Genomic DNA, 20,462 nt, shown 5'->3' with positions numbered 1-20,462 from the left:
AGGTATCCATCCTACCTCTTATACCTCAAGCACACAATGTTATTAAATAAGTATTTTTTGGCAAAGGTATTTCATTTTATCATTATGTATTACGTGTGTGCCCGCACATGCACACAAACACCACCACTGCCACCGCCACGACTTCTCGATAGAGCCAAAATGCAAGGTGCCCATGTACTGTGCTATGTCAATGCATGTGAAACAACCCCAGGTCCTTTAACGCATCACACACTGGATACCACAGGTTTATAGGGTCCTTTCGATCCCCAAACTTCACGAGTTTGAATCTGAATCATGATGCGGCAGGAAACTAATTTTTCATTCCCACTTTCTCAGTGACAAGTTCCTTTCTTGCTGATAAAATAATGTTAGCACAGCCCCAGAAAAGCCAAGAAACTTATCAATACTAAAAACAAAACTGCACAGAGTAGCAAAATATCGCAAAGTTTTTAATTACTAGTGCCCGCAAACTTGCAGTTTAACTGAAGATTAGAACATAATGAGCAAATATTGACCCCGTTAGATACCTACAATTTTTCATGTTCCCTCATTTCCAACTCAGACTAGTCACTCCCCACTTATCGCACAGCAGTAGAAGTCCCCATTTTACACCTCAAATAAACAGGCCTCATGAAAGAGCACATGATGTAATTGGTCCATTATATTAGTCACAGTATTATCTCAGGTAAGGTTCCACACATAAAGAGGTTCACGTATGTCATGTACTTGACAGCCTCTTTAAAAGTAGAATAAAACTTTCCCAATTATGTTAGCTTCAGTGATGGTTTGGTCTATGGGGTTTACGTCCCAAAGTGAATCAGGCTATGAGAGAATGAATATGAATATGCATTGTGAAGCCCATTAACAAGCACTCCTACAGTAGCAGTACAGAAGGCTAGTCTTATTAACTATGCAAATCGGCTGTATTTTTTTTTCTATTTATGCCTTTTAGCGGGTTCCTGTTCTGTTGAAGCTGGTAGCGCCCAGACCTGGCACACCATTGTATTAAAGCAGTGGAGTGCCTGTATATTCACAGCCAGCGAAATGTATGCAGCAGTGAAAAGTAAGCACGGAGCAATGCCATGGTTGCCCGCAAGGACTCAACCTACAAAATATTTTCTCGCATAAAACAAAAAGTACCCTGATTAAATTTTCAGAAATGGCATTGATTGGCACCATCTTTCATATTTTTACCAGGACCACTTTATTACGAATTTTATGACACCATATGCCTCAGAAAGCTAATTTTCTCAAATTTAGAATTTTTTTGCGGATGCACCTTACATTGTTTGATCCCTGGAATATTTTCATGGGCTTCTGCAAAACCTAAAAGAAATAGCCGAGTAGACTACTATGGGAGCATAAAATTTTATATTTAGAAATTTCACCTTTTTATATCTTCTTCTATGGTTTATATCTAAATAAATATAAAACAGAGTAAGATAATTTTGTTACATATGGAAGAGCAATGCATTTTATTTGTGTGAAAAATTTCGATATAGTTTTTTTTTTTTTTTTTTTGCATGACTAGGTTCTGCTACCACTTGCAAACTTAAGATGGTGACCATTGGCAAAAAAAAAAAAAAAAAAATTATTTAATCCGAAGGTGGTCGAGCACACAGCCTGGATCTGTTGACCTGGAATAACCCTTATATGAATTAAATGTAAATTCTGCGGTTTACAATTCTGGAGCCACACATATGGCTTACAAGGGACATCATAGTGATGGGCTTCGGATGAAACTAGATCACCTAAGGTTCTCTAACGTGCACTGACATTTTACGGCACATGGGCATATTTTTGTAATCCACCTCCATCAGAATACAACCCTAGTGACCAGGACCAAGCCTGAAACCATGGGGCTAGCACCCAAATGACAAATGCACTGTGACATCACACCGGCCCATTGATTACGGTTACCTTGTAGAAATGGAGGGACTTTAGGCAGGCAAAATATTTTTAGCATTTAGTATACACGTAACGCATTAGCAACTTGTCATTGCAAGCAAGGTGTTTTATTCATATGAATGTTGAATGTCAGCTTCTTCTAGAGGCCTCTACATCACTACATCACAGAGGCCTTCTACATCACTACATCTTTGATTCGCAGAGATGACCCAGAGTTGGGGCACCTGGCTACTGAGCTGGAGAGCCCATGGCCCTGGCAACTGTGTTCCAATGGTGGAGATGTGCAAAAAAAAGAACCCCGTTTGCTGCGCAACGTCTTCACACAAAAAAAACCTCAAATGGTCTTAATTATTCCTCAGCCCATCACTACGAAGTTCCCTATAGGCCACACATCATTTCATGATGTGAAGCTCTGCAATTCACAGCTTGTCTCCTTCCCGCCGTCGTCTAAGAAAATATTAGTATAGACCTATGCCTTAAAGCCCTTCAATAGTTTTTTGAAGGGGCTTTACCATGCCTCACTTGTGGTTCAACTTGATCACACTGAAATATTACTGTTAACTCTCGCTAATTCAGCCTTCAAGGGACCAGAAAAATGATTGAATCAACCTAAAGTTTGAATGACCGAATAGGCATAAAAAAAAACTGCTGAAAGCCATTCACATCACTTTAAATTTATCTATATGAAAACCTGTACGATGGTTGTCCGCATTTGAGATGAGGTGAGGTTGACTGCTTTATTTGTGCGCAATGCTGATTACGTTGAAGTAGTGCTTCAGATCATAAAGCCTCCATTACCATTTTTGTACTGCGACACAACTGCAGTGGTGCCTCTTCACCACAAAAAAAAAAAAAAGGGGGGGGGGGGGAGGTCTTCATAGCGTTTTGAGGATGCTCGTAGTGCAGTGAAACTAGAAGTAGCAGCTAAGCATGTGGATGCACACGCGGGATATATGCGTAGGCATTATAACAGCGTAAAGCCATTCGCAAACAAAAAATAACAGAACAGTGACGCGCCAATGAGCACCTTAAACAGCGCGGCTGGCCGACGGGCTGATGGCCTGATCACTGCCGCGAAGTGACGCGAGTTAAAGCAAAACTATGCGACCGAGCTATATTGCGGAAAAGAGGAGCTTCCGATTATCGTCTCGGCTGCCATAGCATGCACGAAATGCGCGGGCACCACTGTATCACGCAAATCAGGTTCGGGAATGTCTATTTTGATTATTGCGGGCTGCGCAGGTCATATCTCGACACGATTCCCCGTCCGAATTAACCGGATCGAGGTGGTCAATTGTTTGAATTAACGAGCATACGACGCCATAAACTTTCATGGGCGTAGGCCGGAACTGCGCTCCTATGATCAGAATTACCAGAATTTACTAATTAATGGAGGTCGAATTAACTTGCTTCTATTGCCTAGAGCCAGCCATATTTCAGACATAAATCCAGTGCAAAACCCACATTCATATCAGGAAGCCACACACGAGATTTGCGTCGATAAATTAAGCTTCTGGCGAAAGAGGCATGCTGAATACATAAATGAATGTGCATTGCACAATCGCAAAAAAAAAAAGAAAAAGAAAGAAGCGAGGCAAAATGCAGATGAATGCGTGCCAATAACACCGTCCAGCATCTTTCCATAGAGAATATTTTCGAAGTACCAATCCACCTCGGCCAAAACTTGCTCAAAAACACCACAAATATCAGTATTTTTTTTTATGCTGTTATGATTCATACTCAAAAATTTTAAACACCAAATTGGCCCAAACATGGTGTTCTACAACTTTATCAGAACTGTCTTGGAAAATTTTCCCACCGGTCGTGGCGAGAAAAGTTTCCAAGACTGTTAAGATAAAAAGTTGCAGAACACTGTACATACCCTTCCACCGAATGCCGAATGTGTCTTTTATTTGATTCTTATTTGAAAAATTGATATACAGAATTTTCCGATATTCTAAAATTACCGAACATACCGAAAAGTTTTTAATTCACCGCAGTTTCACTGCAACACGCGCTTCACCTCTATGCTTGCAGTGAAGCATCCTCAAAACGCGACAGGGTAGTTTTGTGAAGAGGGTCACCCGTTTTATGAAGACGGCCTTCCCAGCAGTGTGCACAAAGCGAAGCACTTAGCGAAACCTAGAAAAAAAATGTTGGTCTCACTTCGGTTTCACCTAAAATGCAAGACAACCATCATGCAAGTATTCATCAGATAAAATTACTGTGATGCAAATGGTTTTAGCAGTTTATTTTTTTTCATGCCCATTTGATAATTAGAGCTTTCAGTTAATTCGGACATTCTTTATGGTCCCTTGAAGGTCGAACTAACGAGAGTTTACAGAGCTCACCAGTCACATGACAGCTCCCTCCAGTTCCGTGCAGATCCTTCCTTACAAAAAACTGATATAAGGAATCCTGTGTATAAAATTTAGAGTGGATTTTTCAGTAGGGTATACACTTCTGTGCAATTTTAGCCTAGTTTTATTTACAAATACCATGTTAATTCTGAAATAAACACTACAAAATTTGCTTTATTTTTTTCACTGATCGTATATTCTATATCTGAAGGCATTTTTTCCCCCATATTCATATTTGATCTGTATTTGAAATTTTCAATATTTTCACATTCCTAGCAATAAAACAAGGCAGAACTTCTACTCTTTAGTAGAAGCAGTTGCTGGATAAGTATATATGTTCAAAATGCTGTAGGCATAGCCTATATACAGTATGTGCACTTTTGAATATACTGCCCAACTATCATGATGCACTACATCCTATTGAAAGCACTACAAATCGCAAAAGGAAACAATATCAAAAACCATGGATCAACTCAGTGCTCTACAAGTGAACTGCAATTAAGAACAAGCGATATCACGAGTTCTTACAGAAACACGAATCTGCATTATTTATCAAATACACAGTTTCAGAACAATTCAATGACTGACATAAAGCAAGGCATTAATCTTGTCAGAACAAATTCCAAGTTATCTACAATACCTGATGAAAACTATGGAAAATTACAGTAAAAATAAAGACGAACTCCCAAATAGCAGATTCATGTTTCAATGTGTGGCAAGGAGACGAGTGGAAAAGCATTGCCCAATGCCATGAACACCCACTTCATCAATACAGGCCCATGTTCTTCAGTGAATAACAGTCTATGTGAATCTCTGGTTGTTTGGTTTATGGGGTATTTAACATCCCAAAGCAACACAGGCTGCGAGTAATGCTGCAGAGGAAAGCTCTGGATATTTACACCATTTGGGGCTCTCTGAAATGCACCGACATCGCACAGCACATGAACGCCTCTCCCTTTCGCCTCCAATGAAAAGCAGTTGTTGTGGCCAGGACTGAACACGTCTAGGATGAGCAGTCGCGTACCCTGACCACTGAGCCATCACAGCAGCTAATATGAATCTTTGTAATATATCTCAACCTTAAGAGAATTCATATACTTGAGCGCTGCAATGTGCACTGAAATTGAGAATCTAATACAGAAATCAACAAGCAACTTCCCCTGGATTCTATGAAATTAGTTCTCCTGAGTTAAGTTAAGTACAGTGTTCTGCAACTTTATAGAACCCCCTTTTGAAAAATTCTCCTGCCTCAACCGGAAGGTCATTTGCGCTGAAACTGCGCACAAAGCATGAGGTAAGTTTGACTATGGTGCTTACTTGGTTTGTCCGCGCATGATGAGAAACCAGAACCGTCTGCGACGAGACTGAGGAGCAAAAAACGCCAGTGCTGAGTTTCTAGCAAAAGGCAGTTGTGGCATCATCTGGTGTCGCTGGAGGAAAACGCTGCAGTTCCAAAGCGCTGAGGCAAGCATGGCACGTTCCTGTAATGGTGCTAGATGGTGCCACTGCTGCCCTTCAGCGGACAATTTACGTTTGCGTCTTTTGCTCCTCAGTCTCGTGGCAGACGGTTCTGATTTTTCATCATGCACGGCCAAACCAAGTAAGCACCATGGTCAAACTTGCCTCGTAAAGAAGGGGACAACAACGTGCAAGCTTTCTGCGCAGTTTTAGTGCAAATGAGCCTCCGGTTGAGACGGGATACTTTTTCAAACGGGGGTTTGATAAAGTTGCAGAACACTATATATGGCTTGTTTAGTATCTAAAAATTCTTGCTCATATTATAAACTACTCATTAGCCACTGAAATCTTTCAACTAAAATTAAAAATTGCAAGCGTTACTCGGATGCATAGAAGACATGGTATCAATGTCCTTTATTGGCCTCTTCAATCCTACCAACATTACTTAAATTCTTTGGAGGTGTAATTTTTGACGGATTAATAGCATTTTGAGACACACAAGTGTTTAACCAGAAATCAATATGGACAAACACACTGAGAAGTATTTGCACTTACTCTTAGGTGTTCTCGCCCCATTGAATGCATGTCTCTGCAAGTTCTCTAATTAATAAATAACAGCTTACATGGTTACGGCGCTGACTACTGTTCCCAAGGACGTGGGATCGAATCCCGGCCTCGGCGGCCATTTTTTGATGAAGGCGAAAAGCAAGGCACCCGTGTGCTGTGCGATGTCAGTGCACGTTAAAGAACCTCAGGTGGTCGAAATTTCCGGAGTCCTCCACTACGGCGTCTCTCATAGCCTGAGTCGCTTTGGGATGTTAAACCCCACAAACCACCACCACAAATAGATCATAGCATTGACATCATCTTTGAATTGGGGCTGTGGCGACTGCCACGTTTCCTAGCAAATTTATGTTTTATTTTGTACTTTTCGCTTTTACCTTCACTCCTGTTGTATTCTTTTTCTATACTATTTTTTGCCGGATAGTTGGTTGGTTCATGGCGCACAAAGCGACTGGCTATGAGAGACGCCGTAGTGCAGGGCTCCAGTAATTTCGACCACCTGGGGTTCTTTAATGTGCACTGCCATCGCACAGCACACGGGTGCCTTCTCGCCTTCATCGAAAAGCGGCGGCCACCACCATGATTCGATCCCATATTTTGAATCCTAAGCAATGTTATTGATTTCTGTGACGTGCGTTCTAATATTACACATGCAGTACTTTTCTTTTCTCTCTTGTTTACACAATTCATATTTGGCTTTATTTTCACTATTTCTAAAGGCCAAAGCTACCAGAAGACTCCCCATGTCCTCTGATACCTGTATGTATAGCTTTACAGTCTACCAGATCACATTTAATACTTTTTACACAGCTGCCACATGCCACAGAAATATCAGCTTGCTCATACTTGTTTCTATACTGCCTGGTGATAAGGCAACCTAACCTAGCCCTGGATCTGCCTAATGAATTATCATGCAGCATTTACTTCAGGATTTCATTTTTTTCAGCTCTGTAGTGATAAAATAATTATTTTGTGCTCTTTTTTTTGTCTCAAGTTAGTAGTCTCATCATCAGACTTCCTTTTCGACATTCGTGACAACTTCCTTTCCTGTGCTGTTGCTGGATGGATGTTCGGAGCATCCTCTCTGAATTATGACGGTGGCAGATGCTACCGTGCTCGGTATTTATTTTCTTTATACTTGTCTAGCCAATCTGTCAAACTTATTCACACTGCATAGAACTTTTTCCATTTTTTATTGATTTATTTATTCACACTGTAAGCCTTTTGACAGGCTCATACAGGAGTGGATAATTCCCAATTCTACTGGCTTTTATGCTCCATCACTTTTTACTCCTGACTGTACATTCTCACATTGCTTTCATGCTTCTGAGCCACCTATTTCTCAATTGTTTTTGCTGACATCTACCAAAGTTTTTCATATTAGCTTTCCTAAACCACAGGGCTCAAGAGCAACAGTACCTGTACTGACGCCTGGGTAACTACTGGCACAATCAAGTAAAATATGCTCAACTATTCCTATGCATTTACAACATGAGGTACTACATGTATCATGCAAGGGTGGAAGAACGGGCTAGTTGGTAAATCATCTTGGAAAGCAAAATAGCACACTTCAAAACACAGACACAGTAAGGGAACGACAACATGGCGCTGTGTTCCCTTACTGTGTCTGTGTTTTGAAGTGCGCTATTTTGATTTCCAAGATGATTTCTTACATGTATCATCACCTTGGCAAATTTTACTTTTGTAGTTTCAAATTTTAAGACACATCTGTCTCACAGTTCGAGATAAACACAACTGCGGAAATTTTTAGCATGGCTCCTCATGTTGTCTTCTCAAAGGATGTTGACACTGGTCCATTTAGCTGCCAGAATTACTCTAGCAGCTGAGTTCACCATCTAATAACAGCAATATATTTATTAGAGGAACAGTGAATGCGCTCCTCAGTTCCAATGCACTGTTACACACAACACCAATATTCTTATTGCAGGTCCAATGGAAGTGTCAAGATATGCACAGGCCACAATAAGCACTAATGAGCAGCTGTATATGTGGAATAGTCCTTGCGGCCTGGCTGCTCAAATTATGCCTCTTGAATGATATGCTGTAATTTGGCATATCTGCGAAAAAGTTGCACACACACAGCATTCATTGCTCACGTCCTTGTTATTTGGCTTTGGTACACGTGATAAAGCATATCGGAAGCGGAGCAGCGACAAATCGCAACAACGTACTTGGTTCAAACTGGGACCACCTAGGTCAGCAATGGTCCCAATTAGAAGCCAACATCCACGCAGTGACAGTAAAGCAAATATGGTCGGAAGCTATTTCCCCCTGCATGAGACCAAAGTTGGGACTGAACGAAACCAAAAGCTACTAACGGTCTAGCTGTATGTATGCGTAACTTTATTTAAGATGCCGGCAAACGACGGTTAAAGCGTCGATTAGAATTGTTTGCGGGTTTTTAGATCCGTCGAGCGAGGACGTCTGAAAAGGAGGCCGAAACGAGAGCCGCTTATGCGCGATGGAATGCGAGACTGTGGCCGGAGCGGTTCCGATGGCCCGAGCATACTCCTTGGGGCTGATAGAGTTCTAGTTTCTTAAAATCGCTCAGTGGACTGCTTCGCGACGCTCAACATTGCAACAGGGCCTGTGCACGCGCTGAGGAAAGTTGAAAACGTTCCTCGCTGCGAGAACCAGGCGGACTATCGCGAAGCGCAATACTTGCCTCAGCTGATGCGAGGGGGTAGGCGACTGCGCCTGTCGGAGCCCTGGGTTCAGCAACTCTCGGGCGCCATGCAATGGCTCGTGCTGGGTTCAGTAAGGCACGGGGAGAACGCGCCGCAAGAGTTTTCGGCGCTGGCTCGAGCAGCCAGAGATTACAGACGCAGCTGGTTAGCGGCACCACCACTTCGCGACCAACCACAACACCAACCTCGAGCACCAGTGTGGCCTGCCGCGGTGCAAGCAGACACGCTAAAACAAACCCCTAAAAATCACGTCTAGAAGGCTAATTTTTGCCCATTTTCGAAAGTTATGCGACCTACCAAATCAAGTTTCTCCTCTTCAGACTTTCCAACAGCTTTAACGTAAACAGCACATCTGATTTTACTTTCAGGAAAAGCGAAATGTGCCAACTTTCGGCTTTCGTTTTAACAGCAGACGCATTTGTCAGACGACCGGTCAAGACCAAGTAGATTGGTAAGGTCGACGTGGTAAGATGGGTAGGGCCCTGGGTTCGCCAAAATGTTTTTGTTAGTTTCTTATCGAAGCGGCCTATATTACGTGTTTAAAAGTATCCTCCACAGCAAATAAATATATAGGTTACAGTTCAAGTTAGGTTTGTAAGTTAAAATGTGGAATGCGTTGGTGTTGGATTTCTTTCGCACGAAAGCGCATAAAAGGATGTCATCCATGTAGTACACTGGTGCCCGCAAGTCATCAGTCTCACGCGACCGCCAAAATTCTTGTGCTCCAAGCAGCAAGACTTTGTTAGGCTAATTATGATTCCAGAAACCTGCTGCCTGCTGGTACCAACTGGAAGCTTGCCAATTTGCTGGCTCCAGCTGAAAACTTTTTGTCGTTTACTTAGGAGGATTTTTTTTTTCTCATTGTTTTAATGAAAGCGATGTTCAACTAATATGTACTACACAAGACATAAATCATGTGAATCTCTCTGATTATATATTATACATATATATGGATCACATTTTCAGTTGCACTTTCACTGGATCGAGTGCCAGCTGAAATGGAAATTTCCTGCTGGAAACAAAAATATTACTGCATGACCGGTTCTACTTATTTGTCCATGGCCAGCAGCGCAAAATGTTATGGATATATATTTTTAGCACAAATGTGTTAATATTCGTCTGATAAGTTATTTTTCTTGTCTACATGGTTTTGTACGCAGTTGTGCCTATCATATGATCAATTTGTAACAGACAACATAAGCATATATTATAAGCATATATATATGAGCATCCACCTAACTGTCTGAGGACATATGTTCTATTACAACTTTTTCAATTAGTAGTGTTATTTACTCGACCATCTACCCATTCAGCTGACATTTTTATTACGAGTGGGCAATCTACATAAGCACTTAACATATGAGCTAACATTATTTGACCTGACAAGTACATTCTTGAAATTCTGCAACTATATATTGTCCAGCATAGATAGCTAAGAAGATGTGCATAATTGCTTTGGCCACATAAACACACAATTAATGATCTTTGCTTGTGAAAGACTTTATTAATATTTAGATTTTCTTGTATTCAGATACACTGCAGGCCACTGATGTGGACCAAGCAGGAGGGGCATACAATTACACACACACACACACACACACACACACACACACACACACACACACACACACACACACACACACACACACACACACACACACACACACACACACACACACACACACACACACACACACACACACACACACACACACACACACACACACACACACACACACACACAGAGAGAGAGAGAGAGAGAGAAAAATAACACGTGAGAAAACACAGGAAAACAACCCACTACACAAAAAGAACAAGACAAATACTATGGGATATTTAAGAGCAACAATACATCTCCTGTATGGTATGATGTAATAGTGGATGACAAATAACTCATTGAAAAAGGAAATAGCTAGGTAGACGCATTATATGGCACTCTCACATAAATCACAAAAAAAAAATTCAAAATAAAAACGTTTTCACAAAATTGTTGCCGTTAAAAACGTTGCACTTGTACTCACACACTTGTACTCGCACAATTTTGTGTCGACCATGAAGTTAGTTCTTGTCACATGAAAGGTGTTGACTTAACAGATACTTTCTCTGTATACAGTACACTCAATTTTCTTTCTTCGTTTAGTACATTGGATTTCCTGTCCAACCTAAGCACAGCATGCTTGTTGGTTGTTCAGGCAGTATGGTGAAACATCAAATGTGTACAACATTATTCACAAAACCATGACACTAGTATACATGCGTTCAATGCAAAAATTGTGTATGCATATTGAGCAAATAGGAATACTCTCGAGAAAAGAAAACAAAAATGAACACAGGTCATCATAAAAGCTTGAAATGAGCAATATTTAAACAATTCTAAAATTGGCTAAAGAGGCCATCAGTGATTTATCAGCAAGGATGAGCACCATTTTCTTACCGCATTAGTCATTTTACGTTTGGTTTTGAAACTGCAAATCTTTTCGCAAAGTTCATTGAATATTTGTGGCTTTCAGAAAAGAGGCTTCTGTTTCGTGTGCTTCATTAGATGAACGTTAAGGCTGCTTTCAGAAAGAAGGCTTCTGATTCGCGTGCTTCATTAGATGAACGTTAAGGCTTTTTTTCACCGCAAAAGACATAGGGCAAAGGTAGCATTGGTATGGTCGCTTGCCCGTGTGTCGGCGAACATGATATTTTAAGATACTGCTATGTGAGACGGCTCTGCCACAGTGCATGCACTGATAAGGCTTTTCGCTTGTGTGGGCACGAAGATGAACTGTCAGGTGGCTCTTCTCCTTGAAGGCCTTCTTGCAAGCGCCGCATTGAAATGGGCGTTCCCCATTGTGTGTTCTCTCGTGTCGGATAAAGGCGCTACGATACTTTGTAGCATAGCCATAATCGAGGCACTGGAAAAGCTGCTGTCCTGCGGCGCACGACTCGCGTCCATTCAGAGGGCGATACCTGTTTTTAGCTACGATGCAAAAAAAAAAAAAAAATTTCCTAAAATATAACTATCCACAACATCATAACACAAGCAAGAACCAGCCCACATCACAAGAAGAGCTAATGTGTGGTCCGCACGACCTCACTAAAGAAGTTTTATATTGAAAAATAACATCGAATGCCAATTTTTTGGCGAGAAAAGCCAAAGTTAGGAGGAGAATGCAAGGCAGTCATGCCTAGTGCTGTTCCTCTCCGCTTGGGAACCATCGCTGCACACTCGTCTATTCCAAACTTCTGAGGCAAACAAACTTTCACTTGCTACAGAACATCTCAGGCACCGGCTTAACAACGCCAACATTATTACTAGGGACATAGATTTTTAAATGTTTTAAGGGCATGAAACAGCAAACAAGAAATAACTACATGGCACTTTCTTCTTTACATTAACCCCTTTTAGCTTACCCGAGGCAAAGAAACTTTCAGTTGCTACAGAACATCTCGTGGATACTATGAGAAGGCACCGGCTTAACAGCGCCAACATTATTACCAGGGACATAGGTTTTTAAATGTTCTAAGGGCATGAAACAGCAAACAAGAAATAACTACATGCCACTTTTTTCTCTACATTAACCCCTTTTAACTTACCTGAGGCAAAGAAACTTTCACTTGCTATAGAACATCTCGTGGATACTATGAGAAGGCACCGGCTTAACAGCGCCAACGTTATTACCAGGGACATAGGTTTTTAAATGTTCTAAGGGCATGAAACAGCAAACAAGAAATAACTACATGCCACTTTTTTCTTTACATTAACGCCTTTTAACTTACCCGAGGAAAAGAAACTTTCACTTGCTACAGAACATCTCGTGGATACTATGAGAAGGCACCGGCTTAACAGCGCCAACGTTATTACCAGGGACATAGGTTTTTAAATGTTCTAAGGGCATGAAACAGCAAACAAGAAATAACTACATGCCACTTTTTTCTCTACATTAACCCCTTTTAACTTACCCGAGGCAAAGAAACTTTCACTTGCTATAGAACATCTCGTGGATACTATGAGAAGGCACCGGCTTAACAGCGCCAACATTATTACCAGGGACATAGGTTTTTAAATGTTCTAAGGGCATGAAACAGCAAACAAGAAATAACTACATGCCACTTTTTTCTCTACATTAACCCCTTTTAACTTACCCGAGGCAAAGAAACTTTCACTTGCTACAGAACATCTCGTGGATACTATGAGAAGGCACCGGCTTAACAGCGCCAACATTATTACCAGGGACATAGGTTTTTAAATGTTCTAAGGGCATGAAACAGCAAACAAGAAATAACTACATGCCACTTTTTTCTCAACATTAACCCCTTTTAACTTACCCGAGGCAAAGAAACTTTCACTTGCTATAGAACATCTCGTGGATACTATGAGAAGGCACCGGCTTAACAGCGCCAACGTTATTACCAGGGACATAGGTTTTTAAATGTTCTAAGGGCATGAAACAGCAAACAAGAAACAACTACATGCTACTTTTTTCTTTACATTAACCCCTTTTAACTTACCCGAGGCAAAGAAACTTTCACTTGCTACAGAACATCTCGTGGATACTATGAGAAGGCACCGGCTTAACAGCGCCAACGTTATTACCAGGGACATAGGTTTTTAAATGTTTTAAGGGCATGAAACAGCAAACAAGAAATAACTACATGCCACTTTTTTCTCTACATTAACCCCTTTTAACTTACCTGAGGCAAAGAAACTTTCACTTGCTATAGAACATCTCGTGGATACTATGAGAAGGCACCGGCTTAACAGCGCCAACGTTATTACCAGGGACATAGGTTTTTAAATGTTCTAAGGGCATGAAACAGCAAACAAGAAACAACTACATGCTACTTTTTTCTTTACATTAACCCCTTTTAACTTACCCGAGGCAAAGAAACTTTCACTTGCTACAGAACATCTCGTGGATACTATGAGAAGGCACCGGCTTAACAGCGCCAACATTATTACCAGGGACATAGGTTTTTAAATGTTCTAAGGGCATGAAACAGCAAACAAGAAATAACTACATGCCACTTTTTTCTCTACATTAACCCCTTTTAACTTACCTGAGGCAAAGAAACTTTCACTTGCTACAGAACATCTCGTGGATACTATGAGAAGGCACCGGCTTAACAGCGCCAACGTTATTACCAGGGACATAAGTTTTTAAATGTTTTAAGGGCATGAAACAGCAAACAAGAAATAACTACATGCCACTTTTTTCTCTACATTAACCCCTTTTAACTTACCCGAGGCAAAGAAACTTTCACTTGCTACAGAACATCTCGTGGATACTATGAGAAGGCACCGGCTTAACAGCGCCAACGTTATTACCAGGGACATAGGTTTTTAAATGTTCTAAGGGCATGAAACAGCAAACAAGAAACAACTACATGCTACTTTTTTCTTTACATTAACCCCTTTTAACTTACCCGAGGCAAAGAAACTTTCACTTGCTACAGAACATCTCGTGGATACTATGAGAAGGCACCGGCTTAACAGCGCCAACATTATTACCAGGGACATAGGTTTTTAAATGTTCTAAGGGCATGAAACAGCAAACAAGAAATAACTACATGCCACTTTTTTCTCTACATTAACCCCTTTTAACTTACCTGAGGCGAAGAAACTTTCACTTGCTATAGAACATCTCGTGGATACTATGAGAAGGCACCGGCTTAACAGCGCCAACGTTATTACCAGGGACATAGGTTTTTAAATGTTCTAAGGGCATGAAACAGCAAACAAGAAATAACTACATGCCACTTTTTTCTTTACATTAACGCCTTTTAACTTACCCGAGGAAAAGAAACTTTCACTTGCTACAGAACATCTCGTGGATACTATGAGAAGGCACCGGCTTAACAGCGCCAACGTTATTACCAGGGACATAGGTTTTTAAATGTTCTAAGGGCATGAAACAGCAAACAAGAAATAACTACATGCCACTTTTTTCTTTACATTAACGCCTTTTAACTTACCCGAGGAAAAGAAACTTTCACTTGCTACAGAACATCTCGTGGATACTATGAGAAGGCACCGGCTTAACAGCGCCAACGTTATTACCAGGGACATAGGTTTTTAAATGTTCTAAGGGCATGAAACAGCAAACAAGAAATAACTACATGCCACTTTTTTCTCTACATTAACCCCTTTTAACTTACCCGAGGCAAAGAAACTTTCACTTGCTATAGAACATCTCGTGGATACTATGAGAAGGCACCGGCTTAACAGCGCCAACATTATTACCAGGGACATAGGTTTTTAAATGTTCTAAGGGCATGAAACAGCAAACAAGAAATAACTACATGCCACTTTTTTCTCAACATTAACCCCTTTTAACTTACCCGAGGCAAAGAAACTTTCACTTGCTATAGAACATCTCGTGGATACTATGAGAAGGCACCGGCTTAACAGCGCCAACGTTATTACCAGGGACATAGGTTTTTAAATGTTCTAAGGGCATGAAACAGCAAACAAGAAACAACTACATGCTACTTTTTTCTTTACATTAACCCCTTTTAACTTACCCGAGGCAAAGAAACTTTCACTTGCTACAGAACATCTCGTGGATACTATGAGAAGGCACCGGCTTAACAGCGCCAACGTTATTACCAGGGACATAGGTTTTTAAATGTTCTAAGGGCATGAAACAGCAAACAAGAAATAACTACATGCCACTTTTTTCTTTACCTTAACCCCTTTTAACTTACCCGAGGCAAAGAAACTTTCACTTGCGACAGAACATCTCGTGGATACTATGAGAAGGCACCGGCTTAACAGCGTCAACGTTATTACCAGGGACATAGGTTTTTAAATGTTTTAAGGGCATGAAACAGCAAACAAGAAATAACTACATGCCACTTTTTTCTTTACATTAACCCCTTTTAACTTACCCGAGGCAAAGAAACTTTCACTTGCTACAGAACATCTCGTGGATACTATGAGAAGGCACCGGCTTAACAGCGCCAACATTATTACCAGGGACATAGGTTTTTAAATGTTCTAAGGCTATGAAACAGCAAACAGGAAATAACTACATGCCACTTTTTTTTTTCTCTAACATTAACCCCTTTTAATTTACCCGCAATGTTTTTTGTTCTTGAACCGCAGTATAACCACTGTGTAGTAAAACTGCTTAACTGGAATATTTCACTTGAACTTGCTTGTTCCTCTCAACTGTGTACAATGCACAATTACAGAAGGCAGGAAACATTAGCAAGAACACTGGTAGCATCAAGTAATGAAACGTGACAAACTCCAATACAAAATATCAGCAACATGTAAACCACAAAGACACACAACACAGTTCTGTTATACAGGAATCTGTAAATGTGCACTGCATTTTGCCGCAAATGACAAGGCACTCTTTAACAAAGAGCAATGCAGCCAGGACAACAGTGGCTTGCATCCAGCAATCCACAAAATTAGTGCCCGTTAGGCATCCATTTCACCGAAGACAGGTCTGCAATCTGAAAAATGAAAAAAGAAAAAAGGGTATGACTGCGCAGTTCAGGTGTCTGCTAGAAGTTGCAGTTGGAGTTTGTTTCTTTCTTTCTACAAGAAAGTGGAAGCCAAGGCAAAAGGAGACAAGCCTGACTGGGCCTTGGCTCAAAAAAGAAAACAACAGCACACACTTGTGTATATAAACTATAAAAAAATCATTATGCAACACTTACATACATTATATAAAATGTATCAACACATGCAGTATTCATTAAAGATTCAAATCAAAAGACCACGCACTCAATAACATAAATTTCACAGCAAAAAATATTTACACACAAAAAATTACATATAAGAAAAACACAGCGACTACCATCCATGAAATATAGGGGATAATTATTTAAATATTGTGCTACGTTTTTTTTAAATACCCTAGGTGCCAATGAAAATTCCAAATTTGTTGTTTGTTGATAAGGGATGGCACCTGAAAAGTTCATTTGTTTTCCATAGTTGGTTCGAGCAACAGGTGCAAGTTTTTTAGTGTTCTCAGATCATACGTTACTTTAGACCTATCAGGCAGAGTAGTATACAGAATATTATGGTAAATGTACTGCAGAAGACGAAAGTAGTAAATCTGATGAGCAGCTAAAATGGCATATTTTTTAAACAAGGGTTTTATACGCAAGTCTCGTGGTATACCATAATAACCTTCAATAGCTCGAAGGGCATTTTTTCGGAGAACAAGCAACTTATTAATATTTGTAGAAGTAGTGGTTCCCCACATGAGGATACAGTACGTTAGTTTGGAATAAAAAAGAGCATAATAAATTGAAATCTTTAGCCAAACAGGCACCAAATTAGAAATTCTGTAAAGACATCCTACAATTCTGCTGAAGTATTTCACTAAATTTGAAATGTGCGTACTCCATGAAAGGTTTTCATCGAACCAATCGCCTAGAAACTTGATTCGTAACTTGCTTCATAATGTTGCTGTTACATTTAATTACTATACTACATTGAGGAGTGATGTTGATTGGCCTAAATATGACGTAAACAGTTTTATTAAGACTCAAACAGAGTTTATTTGCCGTCAACCAAATCTCTAAATTGTTTAAATATTCATTGACCATAAATTATAATTTAGAAGGGAACAGGCGGTAAAAAAGAATATTGGCATCATCCGCGTACATGATCAAATCAGGTGAGTTAGGAATATTTGTGATAGCATTAATATACACTATATAAATAACAGTGGTCCCAAAATTGATCCTTGGGGAACACTTTGCCATCCCACAGATACTGCGCCTTTCCTTTCTTCCGCACCACTTTACAATTTACAAGAATAAATATGAAAATATCAACTTGACCTAATTAGGTGTGGGTGTCCACCATTTCATGGTGTTTACCCAGAAATATAAGCCACCTTCCTTCCCAATCACTGGGACACTCACAGCTTTCTCTATCACTAGGTCCAAGCCATGCTCAAATCCCCAGTTTTCTTTGTTTTCTTTTTCGGACTTTGCCCACACAAACAGAAAAGTGGACGCAGCATATTTAAGTTGCTTCGTACGCATGCAGAATTCAATGGGGGAAAAAAAAAGCAGAACGCCCTTCACTCAAGGGCTTGAATAATGAATTGAGATTATAAATATAAAAAAAATGATGAATCATTCAGATGCATGTGCAGCACAGGCTGGATACCAAGGGCAGGATTCACTTGAAACCTGCGCATATATTACAAACATGTTCAAAGCCACATAGAAGATACATTCTGATTTCTGATTTCAGGCTCTATTTCAGTATCTGGTGAGACACCCAGCCTATTCCATACCCCGACAAAGCTTGCACAAGACAAAAAGCATGTCTCCTAAAATGGGAAGAATCCCACATTTACTTGCACAGTAATAATGCAAAAGAAATGTACACCTACTATAGATTTCATGTACGCATTAAGCTTCCTTCACTTAATAAGCACACATTTCGTTATGGCCTGTCGCCTTCTGCCAGTGTTAGCAAATGCAAGAACGAACAGTTACTGAATGCTCATCTCTATCTCAAAACAAATTTAACACACAACAATCTGCCAAAAAAGGATATTCTATGCAAAATTTGAGAAACTATAGAAATCACAGCATATCACAAATGTTTTTCTGTACAGCACGCCATACTAAGATTTTGTAGCAACTGTTTACATTTGAGTTTCAAAGCTGAATTCTGTGGGCTGTGCAATTCTAGCTGGCATATCTCTGGACAACATCAGTTGCTGCTAAGCAGGTTAGACGTGCTGGTTAATTTGAAATGCTCCACTGTTCCGAGGATGAAAAATATGCCAGGGAACACATGTTGCTTTACTCTGAAAGCAAATTGTACCTAAAAAAGTAGAAGTTTTAATCCCATCAGGCTGCTTTTTCTGTCATTTTTCCCACTTCAAATTTCTTCTGAATATATTCCACTGCACAAAACACATTGCAAAGCTGTGAAAAAATAATTACTTTGGGAGTAAATATGGTACATGCCAATGCATACATAAGGGTTTGCCCATAACACAAAATAAGTTAAAGAATGTTGAGGGTATAGTATGAGGTTGAGTAGCTTCAGCTTCAACGCGTTGAAATTCTCAGTCAACTGTTCACAAAACTGGATTTTCAAAAAGTATTTTTCCATGTTCAGGTTAGTGTGCACCTAGCATCTTCATAGGGAGTTGTGAAAGGACCATTTATAGGGCAAAGGGGCCTGCGACATTTTTTCCATCTCATGGGATTGGAAGTCATACACCATATGGCACCAATAGTACATATACTCCAGACATATGAAGAAAGCATCTAGTTCTTCCCGACAAATATGGCTACTATAGTAACAAAAACATGGGATCTGTCTGGCCCCAACAGGTTTTAAAGCACAGTTATGCAATTATGGACAGAGATTCATCTAGAAAAACAATCTTCACAATCAAGCATGAAAAGCTGCTGTGACAGAATAATAAAAAATGCCACAAATTATTTCACACAAAAAAAGATTGTTTGCATATACGCACCAATTACATGCACCAAGCATGGCCAGAAACATGACCAACAGAATGGAAACTAGAAACTGACGTCACCCATGCCATAGGAGTTAAAACATTACTGGAAAAATCAAAGTACCATTTTCTAATTTGGGCTTTTATTACGAGATACTGAAATCTCATTTCTACTCACTGACTTTTCTACTCATTTCTACTCAATGAGCAAGTAGAAATCTCATTTCTACTTGCTCACTGAACAGCACAGAAACAGTGATTCTTAGCCATGGGTGTGTCTGTACCCTTTCTGGACCAGTGGAAGCGATGGGGGACTCCTTGCAGTAACAGGTGGGGTGGGGGGTTAGGAGAGCATGTTGCCGGGCTAGTTGGTCATCCATTAAGATTAATGCAACATAAAACACTAAATAACCACCTTTTATTTAACGAACAGAAATGCCACATCACTTCAATCTATAAAGCATGTCAAAGTGGTGTAGTCATAGCCCGCAGAGAATGTGAAACATTTCTGCGGCCCACGAACAAAATGCCAGAGCACAGCACTTTGGGGAGGAAAATCAGTAAAAGAAATCTCTTCATTTTCGCGATCCTGTGATGTTCCCTCAGCTATCTGCAGATTTCGATCGAAAAATACTGCCTAATTCACTCACACACAATAATGTACAAAATTTGTGAACCTGGCGCGTGGCCCTTTAAATTTACGCCGAGCTCTGAACACTTGCAGTTTTGGAAATTTGTGCTCCGCTGGCACGATTCTGGTCTCATTAGAAAGATCACAACTCAGGCTGTTCCCACATTTCTATTCGCAACCACGAGCAATCCCTGAAGTGGAAAAAAAAAATCAAAACTGCAAATCATACGCTGCTGTTGGGCACTACAAGAGTGTGACCAAAATGGGGACTTGATTGGCTCTCAGCAGCAACTGCTTGTGGCCTCAAGTAGTCGCATCACTAAGAGGTACATGGGGTGTGGACCCCACTCACTGACCTTATCGAGTGGAGCCATTTTGAGACTGTAGC

The 20,462-nt window shown here is 40.4% G+C and overlaps 1 protein-coding gene across 2 annotated transcripts in view; it reads right to left on the bottom strand.

Moving 5' to 3' along the window:
• Positions 1–9,450, bottom strand: part of LOC146183186 (protein zer-1 homolog) — a 103,540-nt gene extending 94,090 nt beyond the window's left edge. The window contains exon 1 of one of the 2 annotated variants that reach the window (XM_084609074.1): positions 9,296–9,450. The gene's annotated coding sequence lies outside the window, so the exon portion shown is untranslated. Of the gene's footprint in view, positions 1–8,976; positions 9,206–9,295 lie in introns of those variants that run through there. The other variant, XM_084609073.1, reaches the window with a different exon arrangement.
• Positions 9,451–20,462: the final 11,012 nt, after the last annotated feature.

This window comes from Amblyomma maculatum, chromosome 7, assembly GCF_055883805.1.
Source record: "Amblyomma maculatum isolate TAMU_Amacu chromosome 7, ASM5588380v1, whole genome shotgun sequence".
NCBI lineage: Eukaryota > Metazoa > Arthropoda > Arachnida > Ixodida > Ixodidae > Amblyomma > Amblyomma maculatum.
The sequence above is the reverse complement of the archived record's forward strand: the minus strand, read 5'-3'. Positions and strand labels throughout refer to the sequence as shown.